The 16,950-nt window shown below is 35.2% G+C and overlaps 2 long non-coding RNA genes across 3 annotated transcripts in view; one reads left to right on the top strand and one right to left on the bottom strand.

The window, feature by feature from the left end:
• The window catches only part of LOC106509892, a 479,383-nt gene that overhangs the window by 330,165 nt on the left and 132,268 nt on the right, over positions 1 to 16,950 (top strand). For both annotated transcript variants that reach the window (XR_002342970.1, XR_002342969.1), the window contains exon 5: positions 11,330 to 11,424. This is a non-coding gene — a long non-coding RNA (uncharacterized LOC106509892). The remainder of the gene's footprint in view (positions 1 to 11,329; positions 11,425 to 16,950) is intronic.
• LOC106509894 overlaps positions 1 to 16,950 on the bottom strand; it is a 99,806-nt gene that overhangs the window by 79,239 nt on the left and 3,617 nt on the right. The window lies entirely within an intron of this gene.

The raw sequence follows: 16,950 nt of genomic DNA, 5'->3' as shown, positions 1-16,950 counted from the left end.
GCTTACAAAAAAAAATTCTGGAAACTATTTTGGTGTTCCCAGTAGAAAGGAGCACAGCTGACTGATGGCATAAGCATTCTTAGCCATTCTGGAATGTTGATTCCCAGTGTGAATCAATGTTATTGTCTAGCCTATAAGTCAGTTTCTATGAACTTGATTTACGTTAAATCAGTTTTTTGGAGCTCAATATCTCCTAAGTGTCATGGCTGGATCCATTTGCTGGTTATGTCACATCCCTCCATACAGCCCAGATGGTATAGTCACCATGTTTCCTCAACACTAAGGAGAAGGGAGTACAACTTTTAATAAAGCTTCAATACTATTTACTAATATTTTCTTATTATTTATACATATGATTATTCCTATATATATGATTCATTCATATCTATAATTCCAAAGCTTATAAAAAGGTTCAGTATATAATAGGAGCCAAGTTTTTTTTTTCTAGTAATAACAAATGTGCTAAAAAGAAACATGGTTCCTCTAAGTTACCGTTTACATAACTTTTGTTAAATCTGAAAAAAGATACACTGTCTTGCTTCTGCTTGATTCTTCTGACTTATCTCCAGTCATTGCACTGGCATCTGGTTTCCTTGCTGTGAATTCCTTCTTTGTTTTTCGGAAATCCCCAAGATCGTATTTGGGCTTATGTCTAGATAGATGCCCTAGAAAGAAACCTAAAGGATGTCGCTACATCTCATGTTCCCTTAGCACCCCACTTCCCTTATTAAGACTCATCACATCCAGAAACTATTTAACAGCTTCAAGGAGATATAATTGATATAAATAACCTGGACATAATTAGTATATTTTGATATATTTAATACATGTATATACTCATGGAAGTATCACCACAGTCAAGATAATGACGTATTCATCACCCACAAAAATTTGTTTGTACTCCTTTGTAATCTATTTCTTCTGCTCCTATCCCCAGGCAAATAATGATAGGTTTTCTGTCACTATAGATTACCTTGCATATTCTAATATTTTATGTACATGAAACCATATAGTATGTACTCTTTTTTTAAATTTTTTTGGCGGCACCCATGGCATGTGGAAGTTTTGGGGCTAAGGATCGAACCTGCACCCAGGGTAGAGACCCAGGCCACTGCAGTGACAACCCCAGATCCTTAATCTGCTGTACCGGGAAACTCCTAGGTACTCTTTTTGATCTGTCTTTTTGCATTTAGAATAACTATTTTGAGATGCATCTGTGTTGTTAAGTGTATCAATAGTTCATTGTTTTTTCTGTGAGTTGCACTTCATTTACATCATCGTATGGACATCATCTTGTGTATTCATTTACTTGCTTATGGACATCTGGGTTGTTTCTACATCTGCCTTCTACAAAAATGGTTTCTGTGAATACTGGTGTACAAGTCTTTTATGGACATATGGTTTCACTTCTACTCAGTAAATACGTGAGAGTAGAATAGCTGAATTATATAATAACTGCCCAGTTAACAAAGAACTCACAAAAATTTTTTGCAAAGTGTCCCATTTTACATTCATATCAGCATTGCAGGAGAGTTCAAGTTCTTCCATATCCTTTCCAACACTTAATATGATTAGTCTTTTTAATTGTAGCCATTCAAATAGGTATCTCATCATGGCTTAATTTATATTTCCCTAAAGACTACTGATAGCATCTTTTCATGGGCTAACTTGCAATTTGTACATCTTTGCTAAAGTATCTGTTCAAATAATTCGTCCTGATTTTTTAGTGAGTTGCTTATTATGTTTTAATATATTTTGGGTATATGCCCTTTGTTAGATACATGATTGCACATATTTTCTTCCAGTTTGTAGATATTTAAAATTATTTTAATAGTGTCTCAAAAAAAAGATTTTCATTTTGATGAAGCCTATTTTATAGATTATTTTTTTTCCTTTTAGGAATCATGATTTTGTTATAATGTTTAAGAAGTTTTAATGAACCTAAGAATATAAAGACATTCTTCCATTTTAATCTAGAAGTTAATAAGTTTTAGTTTTTTAATTTAAGGTATAAACCACTCCCCCCATTTTTTTTTTTTTTTTTTTGTCTTTTTAGGACTGCATCCATGACATATGGAAGTTCCCAGGCTAGGGGTCGAATCGGAGCTGTAGCTGTGGGCCTACGCCACAGCCACAGCAATGCCAGATCTGAGCCACATCTGCGACCTACACCATAGAGGAACTTTAACCCACTAAGTGAGGCCAGGGATTGAACCCACGTCCTCATGGATACTAGTCTGGTTTGTTATGCTGAGTCACACAGGAGCTCCATAAAAGCCATTTTGAATTAATGTTTATTATATATGATGAGATGTATTGATTGAAACTTAAGGGGGTTTGCTTACAGTTTTCCAATTTCTTGAAAAAATATTCTTTCCCACTGAATTGCTTTTGTACCTTTGTGGAAAAATTAGTTATCTGTATATGCATAGGTCTACAAGCATATACGGACCCTCTCTTTTATTTTCTTAATCTACTTGTCTGTCTTTAAATAGATATTGCACTGTCTTGATAACAAGTTTTATAGTAAGGTTTTTTTGCCAATATTTTTAATAGTTATTTCTCCAATACATTTTTTTTTCTACCATACAGCATGGTGACCCATGTACACGTACATGTACACATTCTATTTTCACATATTATCATGCTCCATCATAAGGGACTAGACATAGTTCCCAGTGCTACACAGCGGGATCTCATTGCTAATCCATTCCAAAGGCAATAGTTTGTATCTATTAACCCCAAGCTCCCCAACCACCCTACTCCCTCCCACTTCCCCTTGGCAAGCACAAGTCTATTCTGCAAGTCTATGATTTTCTTTTCTGTGGAAAGGTTCATTTGTGCGGTATATTAGATTCCAGATATAAGTGATATCATATGGTATTTGTCTCTCTCTTTCTGACTTACTTCACTTAGTTTGAGAGTCACTAGTTCCATTCATGTTGCTGCAAAAGGCATTAGTTTGTTCCTTTTCATGGCTGAGTAGTATTCCATTATTTATATATACCACATCTTCCTAATCCAATCGTCTGTCGATGGACATTTGGATAACATTAGTCCTCGTATGTTGTTAATTTTTTTTAATTGTATTGGCTTTTCTAGGTCCTTAGACTATTTATTGAACTTCAGAATCATCCTCTCCATTTAAAAACAAAAAGAAAAATTAAAAAGAAACAAACAAAAATCTCACCTGTTGTAAATCAGGATCACATGGAATCTGGAGGTCAATTTGTGGGAAATTGACCTCTTGTACAACAGAAATTGAAGAAACATTGTAAATCAACTATAATTTAATAAAAAAGTATCCTGTGATAAACTGTAATGGCAAAGAATATGAAAAAAGAATATATACATGTATAACTGAATCACTTTGCTCTACAGCAGAAATTAACACAACATTGTAAATCGACTATACTTCAATAACATTAAAAAAAAAGAATATTCCATTTTACAATTATGAACTCAGCATATCTCTGGAATGTTGGTGTCTTTTAACTTTTCTCTCAGCAATGTTTTGAACTTTCAGTATACAGACTTCACACATTTTTTTGGTCAGATTTATCCCTAAGTATTTTACATTTTAATGGTATTGTATACTTTTACTTCAATTTCTGATTATTCATTGCTTGTTCATAAACATACAATGATAGCTGTACACTGATCTTTAATCTTACAACTTTACTAACCTTACTCATTCTGGTAATTTTTTGAGAGTATATGTCATTAAATGCTTTACATAAATGATCATGATTTTTAAGAGTTTAATGAATGAATTTAGGAATTTTTACTTCTTTTCCAATCTGGATACCTTTTTTTTCATTTATAATGATTTTTATTTTTTCCATTATAGCTGGTTTATAGTGTTCTGTCAATTTTCTACTATACAGCAAGGTGACCCAGTTACACATACATGTATACATTCTTTTTTCTCACATTATTATGCTCCATCATAAGTGACTAGACATAGTTCCCAGTTCTATACAGCAGGATCTCATTGCTTATCCATTCCAAAGGCAATAGTTTGCATCCATTAACCCCATGCTCCCAATCCACCCCACTTCCTCATCCTCCCCCTTGGCAACCACAATTCTATTCTCCAAGTCCATGATTTTCTTTTCTGTGGAAAGGTTCATTTGTGCCCTATATTAGATTCCAGATATAAATGATATCATATGGTATTTGTCTTTCTCTTTCTGACTTACTTCACTTAGTTTGAGAGTCACTAGTTCCATTCATGTTGCTGCAAAAGGCATTAGTTTGTTCCTTTTCATGGCTGAGTAGTATTCCATTGTGTATATATACCACATCTTCTTAATCCAATCATCTCTCAATGGTCATTTAGGTTGCTTCCTTTTCTTGGCTACTGTGAATAGTGCTGCGTGAACATGTGGGTGAATGTTTTTTTTTTAAGGAAAGTTTTGTCTGGATATATGCCCAAGAGTGGTGTTGCTGGGCCATATTTCTTTCTCTTGCCTGACTTCACTGGATAGAATTTCTACCACAATATTCGGTAAAAGTGACAAAAATTCTGAGTAACACTGAGGGCTATTTCAGTTATCTCATCTACTCAGCTTCTACAAAGTCTCCTGCTTCCAGCTTTCTAAGTATTCAGTCTTATTCCCAGGTTCTGTATTTGTTAATAAAGTGAACATAATAGCTCTCATTCAGTGCCTTCCTCTGAGCCAGGTTTTCAGTTAGGCAATCTCTATCTGTATAGGGAGATAATTTATACAATTCATACCTTTTAGTATGATGCCTGAAACCTCCTTAGTACTCTAAAAATATTCACTTATAAGATGAATGAATATTTGTGTTACTATCTCTGTTTTCCAGATAAGAAAATAGATCACTAGAGAGGTTAAGTAACACACTCAAGAGCAACGATGAAACCAAGATTTAAGTGAAAAATCTGAATTCAAAGCTTGTGATGGAAAGCCTTTCCACAGTTTTCGTCATCACCTGTATGACTCTGTTGCTGCGTCATCTTTTGCCCATAGCCCCATGCTCTAAATGATGACACCATTATTTTATAAGGATAATATGGAAGTCACTCTTTACACCTGTCTCTTTTAGCTGGGGGTTGTGCGACCAAAAGATCCAAGTTAAAGGAGGGTTTATATCAGATGAGTATATATATTTGTTTGAATATGCTTGGATTTTTATTTGTCCTCTAAAAGACTAAATAAGTGTTCCTTGAAGTCTACTCAGTTACCATTAGAAGGCTAGAAAAGATGCAAGACAGTGAAAATCTGTGACCCTACTCCTACTTCAATCAATGCAATATTTTTATCTATCCTATACACTGAAATGATGTTTCAGGTTTCACTTGAAGCTAATAGATCAATTGATAGACACTAGATAGATAATAGATAGGTAGATGGATAACCAAAACAATAAGACCTTTACAAAAACTTTGCCTTAAATAAAACCCCAGATTTAGATATTTTAGGAATTCTTCAAAATTAAATATAGAAATATGAAGTCATTCTACAGCTGATTCAGTAGAAATAAAACCAGCATTATGTGCAATTACTTATCAGTTGAATGCCTCTTAAAAGAAACAAACAAGAACAAAATAAAACATAAAATCTTTGTGAACACACCATACCCAACCTCTCAGCCTACGCTGGACCAGCCCACAAGGAATAGCTTGTCAGTTGTCACCACAGTAAGGCAAGTGAGAAACTGTTGAAAAAGCACTATCCCTGCCCATCCTTCAAGGGCCTGACCACCTCAAATAAATTGCCCCGTGCTTGATACACACTTGTCAACTGTATCTTTAAGCTTCTGAAAGACTGTCAACAAATGCATGAATTTAGGTCAGGTTTACACATCTGCTGTCAACAGTCAGCAAATTACTAAGACTGAATTTTTATTGCTAGTTATTAAATCATTAAGTGTCAAAGGTTTATTCATCCAAACTGTGCTCAGTACAATTCAATTTTATTTTTCCAGTGATGAATAAAATAGCTTGAAACCACAAAATCTTATGAAGCTAACAAATTATCACTCTTCTGAAGGGAACTCACAGTAGAGGCACAATTTATAAGTTTTGAATAATTGTTTGTTTATAGATACCAAACTTCTTTGCTAAATAATACACACTTATTGATTTTATGTTAACTTTACCACCCCCTTGTCCATCAGTGAGGAAACAGAGAGGTAAACTGAAAGTCACCACGTCTTACAGTAAGGTATATGGGTTAAATTGCTTTCAGCTGCAAGTTTCAGAAAACCACACCTCTAATTACCTTAAATAATAAGGAAATATATTATTTCTCATGAGAAGAAGTGCAGAATAATGCAGTGGATACATTTTCTCACTCATCATACAGGCTTTTTCAACTGGATCTCCAGAGAATTCAGCCCTAATGCCCTAAGTCATCTACTGAGTATAATGAATGAACTTTTCTCCTGTGCATCTAGAATGGTACTATTATAATCCCCCTTGAGAGAATTAGGAAAATGGCCACATATATCATTTTCTTTGTTCAGTGGTTCCAAAGAAGAACCCCAATTGAGGAAGGCTTTACCCCCAAAATGACTTCCTTTATGATTGCAAGACACATCATCAGTTCCTAGCATCACATTCAAACCTGACAACTTTCAGGGGGAAAAAGACATTTTTTTCCTTTGACAGTTCCTTAGGCTTAAGAAACCCAGAAACTCTATACTCTTTTCTCCACATATTATTGGTCCATTAAATCCAAAATATTTTTGCATAATGAGCTCCCACAGAGAATCAAACATCTCTTGCGGTTCTTAAATCCCGTTTCTCAGAATAGTAAAGATGATAAAACAAATGCTATGATATATAAAAATGTGCCACAGCTGTTATTTCTGATTCCATAAGAAAGAAACACGCATCTGAATACAAACTCTAGTGCTCCATTACAAGGTGAAACAATTTGTGGATATTTTAGAATATTCTTTCTAATACATAGCTGTTTTGCAGCTGCATATTACATAAGCCACTAGAAAGATTTGAGCACAACTGAAAAAAAAAAAAGCCAGAATTTGCTTTTAAGAAAAAAAAAAAGTCATCTCTAAAAGGTGGCAACAATTACTCAGTTGCACATACTTTAGTAAACCATAGGAATATATTACTAGAGATTCATATTTGCTAGTTTCCATCCATGTATTTTGTAGATGATAATATAGATATGGATATATATCCATATATATCCATGTATCAACTTATTAATCTAATATCACCTCAAATGTATTAAGGTAAAAATAAGAGAACCCACCTTACCAAGTTTATAGATAAAAGAATTCATTGCAAAATATCTGACTTACAGGATATTTTGCAGAATTGAAGAGAATGACTCTGTTTAGAGGAGAGCCAGGCCAGTTCACAGATCCTTTTATTATCAGAGAGCCACTTATTGAAGTGGGAAATTGCTCCTACTACTGCCAGCTTCGGAGTAGGCAAAATGGTATATACATATGGATTTTCTTAATATTAAATTATTTTGCCAGCTTCAATGTCTAGGCATTAAGGCAGAGACCCATTCCTTTATTCCTCCACTGTAACTGTTGTAAATAATAGGTGATCTAGTTTAGTTATTTTCCTTTAAATTCCTTAAGTTAATTATCTTCCAATATATCCCATTCTGAAATCAAATTCAAATGAGGTTGTATGGATTTCTCTTCTTCAGGATCAATTTGAATGTTTGTAAACTTGTTTTAGTTTTTCTCTTAACACTTAGCGACTTTTCCTTTTCCTTCCTTAATGTATCTTTGCATAATCCTTACCATCTCCCTCTCCACCCTTCCTGTTTGACAGAAAAAAAAAAAATTGCAGAAGTAAAGTGTTGGGTGAAGGGAGAAAAATGACAATGTTTTCTTTGCAGAACTCTTCACAGTTCTTAATTTCTTGGCTTATATAAATATAGCCATGTGACTTACAAACTTACTTAACCTCTCTGAGCCTTGGTTTCCTCATCTTTAAAATGTAATACTAAACACACTTGTGGTTGCCAAGGGGGAGGGAGTGGGATTGACTGGGAGTTTGGGATAATAGTAGATGCAAACTGTTGCATTTGGAGTGGATAAGCAATGAGATCCTGCTGTATAGCACAGAGAACTATATCTAGTCACTTATGATGGAACATCATGGAGGATAATGTGAGAAAAAGAATGAGTGTATATATATAGCACATTGTATGTCAACTATGATAGAAAGACACTGTATGTCAACTGTAATAGAAAAACACTGTAAATCAACCATAATAGAAAAAATAAAAATCTTAAAAAAAACATAGCATTAGGGAAAAGTTAATAAACTAAAAGATTTTTCTCTGTACCAAGAGCATGGCATTTTAATAGAGACCCTTTCCATTTGGAAAGCAGCAATTTATAGTATCTTAAAAATAAGTGAAAGTATTTCCAATGTCCAAAGCTAGTTCCAATTGCTCATAATTGGGCAATGGATTACAGGGCACTGTAAAACATAGCACTTTATTGAACAACTAAGGCAGTTCCTAGAAATATATATATTTTATCCCCTGTCTTCTGAAAACTTGAGATAATGTAACAACATTTATCAATAGTAAGTTTTTTTAGAGAGACATGTAAAAGGATTCTATCCTGGCTGAGAAATCTGCCACTGCTAATTGTGATCAAACCTTGTTCTAGAGATGCTGCAATAATGAAAGGATTGTGTTGACCATCCCTTAGAGACTTACACCATTTAGGGTTAGCTAATGCCAAAGAATGGGGGACTAGGATATTCTGCGTTGTAGCCAGTATTACTACTGCCCTAATGTTTAAAATTGCTTTACAGCAGCAACCATGTAGCAAGTCTACTGGATTTGTTGACTAGATAAAAAATAACTTGTCTTATCACTTCTGAGCAACTGAACACTTTTGGTAGGCCTGACTAGTCTTGAAGTATTTGTTTTTAAATACTTAATGTAGCTTTGTGCTACTTTGCACTGAATTTGTAATCTGATATGGATCAAGGTTATAGAAAAAAAAGTAGGCTTCTGTCCATGTCATAGATGAGCACAAACAGCAGAAGTTCTCTCTTTTTTGATACTTCAGGGTTTGTAAAATATGTTTCTCACATACCTTTCTTTAAAAAAAAATGACCAAAAGATTACTAAAATTTAATCATTTAAGATTGGAGATAATATAGTATTAGTGTAATGATATTAGTTGTTGGAAGCAGAAGTGCATATCACCTAAATAATAGCTGTAAATTTGGTAACAATACAGAGAGAAAATGCCAAAATTTTCTCTTAAGTACACACACACACACATTTTAGAACAATATTTTGCTTATAGTTGCAAAAATATTAACAAAAACTCAGAGGTTAATCAACTAAAATTTTCTTATAATTAGTAACTTAAAATTAATTATTGGAATAACATAAAAAAGTAAAATCAGTAGCTCCTCATGTAGATACACAAATTAGTTTGAAGTTCACCTAGGAAATACTCTATTCATACTGATAATCAAAATATCCTTAAAATATCCAACTCAACAAAAATGTTCAAAGCACACAGAAGAACATAGTAAATCTTTTTTTATCATTTATTTATATATATGTTATTTTAAAATGAAAAAAAAAAAATAAAGCCATATTCTGTCCCTAGATGAGAACATTGACTTTTTGGATGTTCGTTCTTTCTAAATTAATTTTTATTCACCAGGAATGATAAACATGACAACAAATTTGAAAAATATATATATATAGTTAAAATCCTGACTTATTTTATATGCCATAAGTAATTCTAAATTAACGTAAAATTAAATTTAAAAAGAGAAACTCCAAAGGAACCATAAAAAGAATTAAGTATATAGGTACCTGATCTCGAGGTATATGAAGCCTTATATTCAAACAACACTGTAAACCACTATATTTCCACTATAATGGAAAAAATAAAAATCATTAAAAAATAAAAATAAAAACAAATAAATAAAATAAAATGACAACCAAAGTATCAATAATAACAATAAGATAAAGAAAATAATAAAAATGAAATTTAAATATTTTATTACAAAAATTATGTTCAGCAACATATCCAGCAGATAATCTACAAGCAAAAACCTGGGGAAATATTTGGAACAAATATTAACCTTAATAACTTAATATTTTACATATCCTTATAAATGAATATTAAGTTTATCAGATCACAATGGGGGAAAAACTGGAAATGAAGAACTAATTTTAAAATATCCAAAGTACTGATGAAAACAATTTTAATCCCACACAAAAAGTATAACAATTTTAAAGATACCATTCTTTGCCTATCTTATTAGTAGAGATTAAAAACTCCTGGCGGGGTAAAAATGTGAGCAAATAAAGGTTCTTGTAAACCACCTAAACAAATTGAAAATATTTTATTTGGGGGCAAATTGATAATGTTCATATAAGACCTTAAACTTTTTTAGATTATTGCCCTAGAAATTCCACCAGAAAAAAAAAAATGTGCCCTGACAAATCATCAGAAATACGTACATGTTTGACTATTCCAGAAGAGCTAGGGAAACTCTAAATGCCCACAAAGAAAGTCATAGTTAAATAAACTATGAAATATCATATACTCCTATATTTAAGAATCATGGTTTAAAATTTTTTAAGAATGTGCCTAAGGAAAATGGCAAAAACAAAAGAGCATTCGTTGAAGATTTCTACCACACAGCATATTTGCATTAGATGGAAATAACGTATAGGAAAGCAATAAGAACTTTTATTTCTGTGAAATAGGATTCTGAGGAATTTTTATTTATTTATTTATTTATTTTTCTTTTTGTTTTTTTAGGGCTGCACCCATGGCATATGGAGGTTCCCAGGCTAGGGGTCCAATTGGAGCTATACCTGCTGGCCTATGCCACAGCCACAGCCACATCAGATCCGATCCAAGCCAGTTTGCAACCTACACCAACAGCTCATGGCAATCCAGATCCTTAACCCACTGAATGAGGCCAGGGATCAAACCACAACCTCATGATTCCTAGTTGGATTCGTTTCTGCTGCACCACAACGGGAACTCTAGGAATTTTATTTTTTATACCATCTATATGTTCTCAATATTTGTCTAGAACATAGACTTCTTAAAAACGAAAATATGAAAGTTAACAGCTTAAAATGTAACTGCTGTCTCTACATTTTAGAATTAGATTGAATTTGTATATCCTTATATAATAAAATAATAGGATCCCTGTATGTCAGAATTGGGCTTGTGATCATTTTAAAATAATTTCTGACAACTCAGAGGGTCTGTATTTTTCTGTAAGAATTAAATATATCTCACATATGAGCCAGTTGTGTAAGGATATTTTCTACATAATGATTTTCCCTTTTTTGGACTATTTCAGATCTCTCAGTGTTCTACCTGGATTCTGCATGGCAGAGAGGCAGGGAGCTGACCTTTGGAATGAAACAAGCTGGACTCAAACCTTGTTTCTGCCAGGTACCATTTCATTGCCAATAGGAAAATTGCTTATCCTTACCAAGTTTTTGTTTTCTTATAAGCAAAATTAGGATAATAACACCTACCATGTGGGATTATTTTAAGGATAATGTGAGATAATATATGTGAAGGATATATTGCCAATATTCAACAAATATGGGTCATTATTCTCACTTTTGACCTGAACAGGTCAAAACTGTGTAATTACACTACATTCAGCTTCAGTTATAATTACTACATAGTATAAATTTACCCATCAAGCCTTTGGCGATGCCCCAGGATAAGGCGTAGCAGCTGTTTGGGCTGCATGAGCTTCATACTTTGTGGTGCCAACTTAGTTGAAAATTTTGTTTTGTTTTGTTTTGTGTGGGCCTGTTCCAAGCTGGTGGGAATCATGGATGAGAGCAGGCTACCTTATTCTGTAGACCAATCATTGGATGTGGGATCTAGGGAATTTCATGTTGCAGATGGGGTACTGATAAGTTGGGCCGTTACTGTTGAGGGAAAAATACTGTAGTGAGCAATATTGTGTAAGTACAAATACTTTTTTAAAAAGAGCTATGTTAAAGTAGAGTGGAAATACATTTAATGTATACAGTTTGATGAGTTTGGATATACGCAAACCCATGATACCTCACCACTATCAAGGGTGTAGACATATCAAGAAGAATTAAAATTGAGATCTAGAAGAAGTATCTGCACTCCCATGTTCATTGCAGCATTATTCACAAGAGCCAAGATATATATATGAATATATATATGTAAAGAATATATACATGAAAGGAATATATATAAAGAATCCTTAAATATTAAGAATCTTTAAAAAGAGAAGGAAATCCTCTCATTTGTGACAACATGATGGAACCCGGAGGACACAACGCTAAGTGAAACAAGCTAGTTGCAGAAGGACAAATACTGTATGATTCCACTTAATGCAATGTAGCTACACCAGTCAAACTCATAGAAGCAGAGAATATAATAGTGGTCCCCAGGGAGGTGGGGAAATATGGAGTCGTTCACTGGGTATCAAGCTCTAGGTATTCTAGATGAGTAAGTTCTAGAGATCCACTGTACAACGCAGTGCCAGCAGTTAACAACACTTATGGTATTATGAACTTCAAGGTCAAATCCTTTCTAAGAGCAAAGCTCCATTGCTTAAAGAAGAGGATTTCTTGATGCACTTAAATGCTGGCTTCAAAGGAGAATCTAAGGAGGGGTGCGGCAGCACGTGGTCTCTCCACAGAGAGGCAGCACTGTGCTGGGGGCAACCGAAGAGAGAAAGGAATAAGGAACCTCAGGGAAAGAGGAGTCGCTGTCTTTCTTTAAGTCGGCGTGTAACTGGAAACAGCCTCCAGCCAAGGTCAGGGTCAAGAGTAATAGAATCCTGGCAAAATGTGCTAGTTTATCTTCCCCCAATGAACGCCTGCCAAACAATATACACAGTGTCGCACAGCGCCGGAGAGTGTCTGAGGCATCTCTAGAGTATTTATGAGGACTTCTGTTTTGAAGATAGTTTCTTAGGTAACAGAGTGAAAACATGTATGGATGAGCTCCCATTTATCAGTGCTGTGGCTTCCTGTAAAAATTAAACAGCAAGAATTGTGACATTTTCTCCTGAGCAATGCAAGTTCTTCAAAGGGACGAATGGGATGGAGGGGTCCTTTGCAAGACGGTGTATGCCTGACCGACTCAGCAAAAGGCTTTAGTTACTAAGAGGTCCTGGCCCAAAGTTTCTAAGAGAGGAGGCGATAGCAGCCTTAGGCTTGGGTCAAGCTGCTTAGTATGGCTCATGGAGCCCCCTGGCTGGGAAGTGAGTGCTGTTTTCCTTCTTTATTCTAATCACCTCCAATGTCCCTGTGTTTCTCAAACTTCATTCAGCTGCTCTGATGGCTGGAAGCTGTTAGACTAGAAATTCTAGGTGGTGGTTAGGCTTGAAAACATTTGCTTTTTAAAACAGCCCCATTGTGAGCTGGTCCCCTGTTCCAGAGACTGATTTTGGTCTGCAGGGAATCACCAGGAGATGACCTAGGAACCAGGGAGAATGCTGACAGCTGACTGAGAGCGACCTAGAACACGGGGGCTCTGATGTGGGCAGCAGGAGGTGGAGTCGGGATGTGCCAAAGGAGGCACTTCCTGGGTGACTGGAAATAATTATTTACAATAGAATGTTTTCTACTAAAATGATCCCTCTCAAAATCACCCATTTTAATATTTAAGAGCATATATTTTTACTATAAAATAATATATCTTTAATTGCTCTCATAGAATTATAAGTAGAAAGATTTTACCTCATAAAAATATTAAAATCCAATTTAATTCCAAAATGTAGAGATAATAGTCACATTTTAGACTGTTTTCAGGATTTTTTTTAAAAAGAAATGCATGTTCTAGACAAAGAAATAAAGCATATAAGTAGTATTGGAAAGTAATCACTCATAATCCCACCTCCCAGAAATAAAAGTTGTTGTCATTTTCCTGTATACTTGTTGCTCTCATATAAACGTCCCTCTTGATGAAATGCTTTAATAAGATGGTACAGTAATCCTTTTGTCTCTGCCTTTTTCACCAGTCACATCCTCAAATTTTCAGAAAACATCTTTCTAAATCCAGTAATAGATTGCCTTTTGCTAATATTCCATAATACTGCGGGTAGCCATGAAACAAGTAAATAAATAAATAGCTTTGAGGCTCCTGACCTAGTTAGTTAAGCGGTAAGTCCCAGAGATTTAATGGCCATTTTGGAAATGTAAAAAATGAGTTTTAGTACAACTGAAATATTTTCTCTGGACGGAAGACCCAAAGGCCAGGAGAACTAATCTACTATTTACTCCCACCCAACCTTAGGCCAGGCTTGCTTAGACACCTTTGTAAATGGTCCACAAGGCAAATACTCATGAGGGCTCAGTCTTATATAATAAACCAACAGGCCAGGTAATATGGAAGAAGGGAGACTGCAGACGGGTTTGAGGTTAACAGTTACAAATTAGCTGCTTGATTCTGTCGCCGTGCTCTGGGTTTAGCATTTGTACCTGCTCTGACGTTCCAAGTCAGCTCTGAGGGACCTGCTCACTGAAAGTCGACATTTGGAAGCCATTTGCTTTTACAAAATGTTTACTCTTCCAGCCCCTGACAGGTATTGTTACTGGAGTCATTACTGACAGAGTACAGATAGAAGAGGGTTTCAGAGAACCAACATGTGAAAAAAGAGTGTATATGAGGGGGCAGAGAGAAAACAAATGCATTCTGCCACTAGTGCTATTTCACCTATTCTGAAAACACGGGCTTTCTCATCACATCACATCCCATAAACTGAAGAGTTTTAAAAAGAAACCTCCATAGACAGTATTGTTTCCTCAATAAAGATAACAATTCTTTTTTAAAAAACTTTTGTGGGTAATTCTCCAACTATAACATACTTCCAGTTGCCAGAAATAATCCCAAACTGATTATTGGTTTGCAGAATGTTCATGGTGTGGGTGTCTTGAAGAATCATCTAATGAGGGGATTGCAGTGAGTAATAAGAACTAAACTAATCTTCAGGGGTTCTAAGTTAGGTGGCACACCTCATCTTATCCTAACCTTATTGGATGACGCTTTTCGTTTGCAGAATCAGGACAAGCTGGGCCCATGTGCATAAATCTCTGTTGTTTGTTCTTTCTTTTTTTTGTGGGGGGGGGCACCCTAGCAGCATGTGGAAGCTTTCATACCAGGGATCGAACCTGTGCCACAGCAGTGACCAGAGCCACAGCCTATCCCTAACCCGCTGAGCCACCAGGGAACTCCAAAATTATTTATTTCACTATTTTTTCTGTAGTTATAAAAGGAATTCTTGCTCATCATAAAGAAAATGGAAATTTATTAAAATTTATATTCCACACATAAAGTAAAAACTATGAACATTTTGATATTTTTCATCTGTGTGGCTACTTTGAGATAATTTACTTAATCCATGCTTCATTAAGGTTTTGTTTGTTTGTTTTGGGGTTTTTTGTTTTTTGTCTTTATAGGGCCGCACCCGCGGCATATGGAGGTTTCCAGTCTAGGGGTCAAATCAGAGCTACAGCTGCTGGCCTATACCACATCCATAGCAACACAAGATCTGAGCCAAGTCTGTGACCTACACCACAGCTCATGACAACACCAGAGCCTTAACCCACTGAGCGAGGCCAGGGATCAAACCCGAAAACTCATAGTTCCTAGTCAGATTTGTTTCCACTGCACCAGGATGGGAACTCCCATTAAGGTGTTTTGATTATGAGACTGGATTATGTACTGCGAAGAAAATCAAACAATGATTTCTATTTTATTTATTTATTTTTTTCTTTGGTCTTTTGTCCTTTTAGGGCTGCACCCACGGCATATGGAGGTTCCCAGGCTAGGGGTCTAATCGGAGCTGTTGCCACTGGCCTATGCCAGAGACACAGCAGTGCCAGATCAAAGCCGAGTCTGTGACCTACACCACAGCTCATGACAACACTGGAGCCTTAACCCACTGTGTGAGGCCGGGAATCTATCCCACAACCTCATGGTTCCTAGTCGGATTTGTTTCCACTGCACCACGACGGGAACTCCAGTGATTTTTTAAAAAATAAATTCTCCTTTTATTTGTACCACCTCAGTAGACCTCTGTAGAGATATCATTTAAGGTTTTTAAAAAAATTAACATAAAGTAAAATTTTCATTTGAGCGTATACATTTCTATAGTTTTGCCATATGTACACATTTGTGTAGCCATCACTACAGTCAAGATACAGGACTCCTCCATCCACTCTTCTGTGCTGCTGCTTTTCGGTCATACCCTCGCTCACGTCTAATCTCTGGCAGCTACTTAGCTGTTCTCAGTCACTATAGTTTTGGCTTTTCTAGAAAGTCACATAGATGGAATATCATACAATATGTGAACTCTGAGACTATCTTCAACTCATCAAAATACTTTGAAATTCTTCCAATGTGTTGTGTGCATCAGTAGTTCATTCTTTTTGATTAATTTATTTATTTGATGAGCAATATTCCATTGTATGGATATATTATAGTGTGTTATCCATTCTCCATGAAGGACATCTGGGTGTTTCCAGATTTCTGGGATTATGGAGAGAATTGCTGCAAACATTTATATGCAGATCTTAATGTGACATAAATTGTCAATTGCCCAGTGTAAATGCCCTGGATTAAGCTTGCTGGTTTGTACAAGTTCATAAGAAACTGCTAAATTTTGTCCAGAGTATTTTGGACAATGTTGTATTCCCATAGCAAGAGTTGCTCCTCATACTTGTCAGCACTTGGTACTGTTGGGTGTTTTTTCTTTAATATTATTTCAGATAGTCCAATAGATATACGTACCTCATCTTAGTTTTAATTTGAATTTCATTAATGGCTCATGATGAGTAGATTTTCACATTTATTTCCCCTTGATATAATCTATTTTGTGAAGTCTTTTGCCCATTTTTTAGTTGGGTTGTTTGTTACTGTTGAGTTTTAAGAGTTCTTTCCATACTCTGGAAAGTATGGATGTAAGTCATCAGCTGG

Source organism: Sus scrofa, chromosome 3, assembly GCF_000003025.6.
Source record: "Sus scrofa isolate TJ Tabasco breed Duroc chromosome 3, Sscrofa11.1, whole genome shotgun sequence".
NCBI lineage: Eukaryota > Metazoa > Chordata > Mammalia > Artiodactyla > Suidae > Sus > Sus scrofa.
Note: the sequence above shows the minus strand (reverse complement) of the source record. Positions and strands in the feature narration are given on the sequence as shown.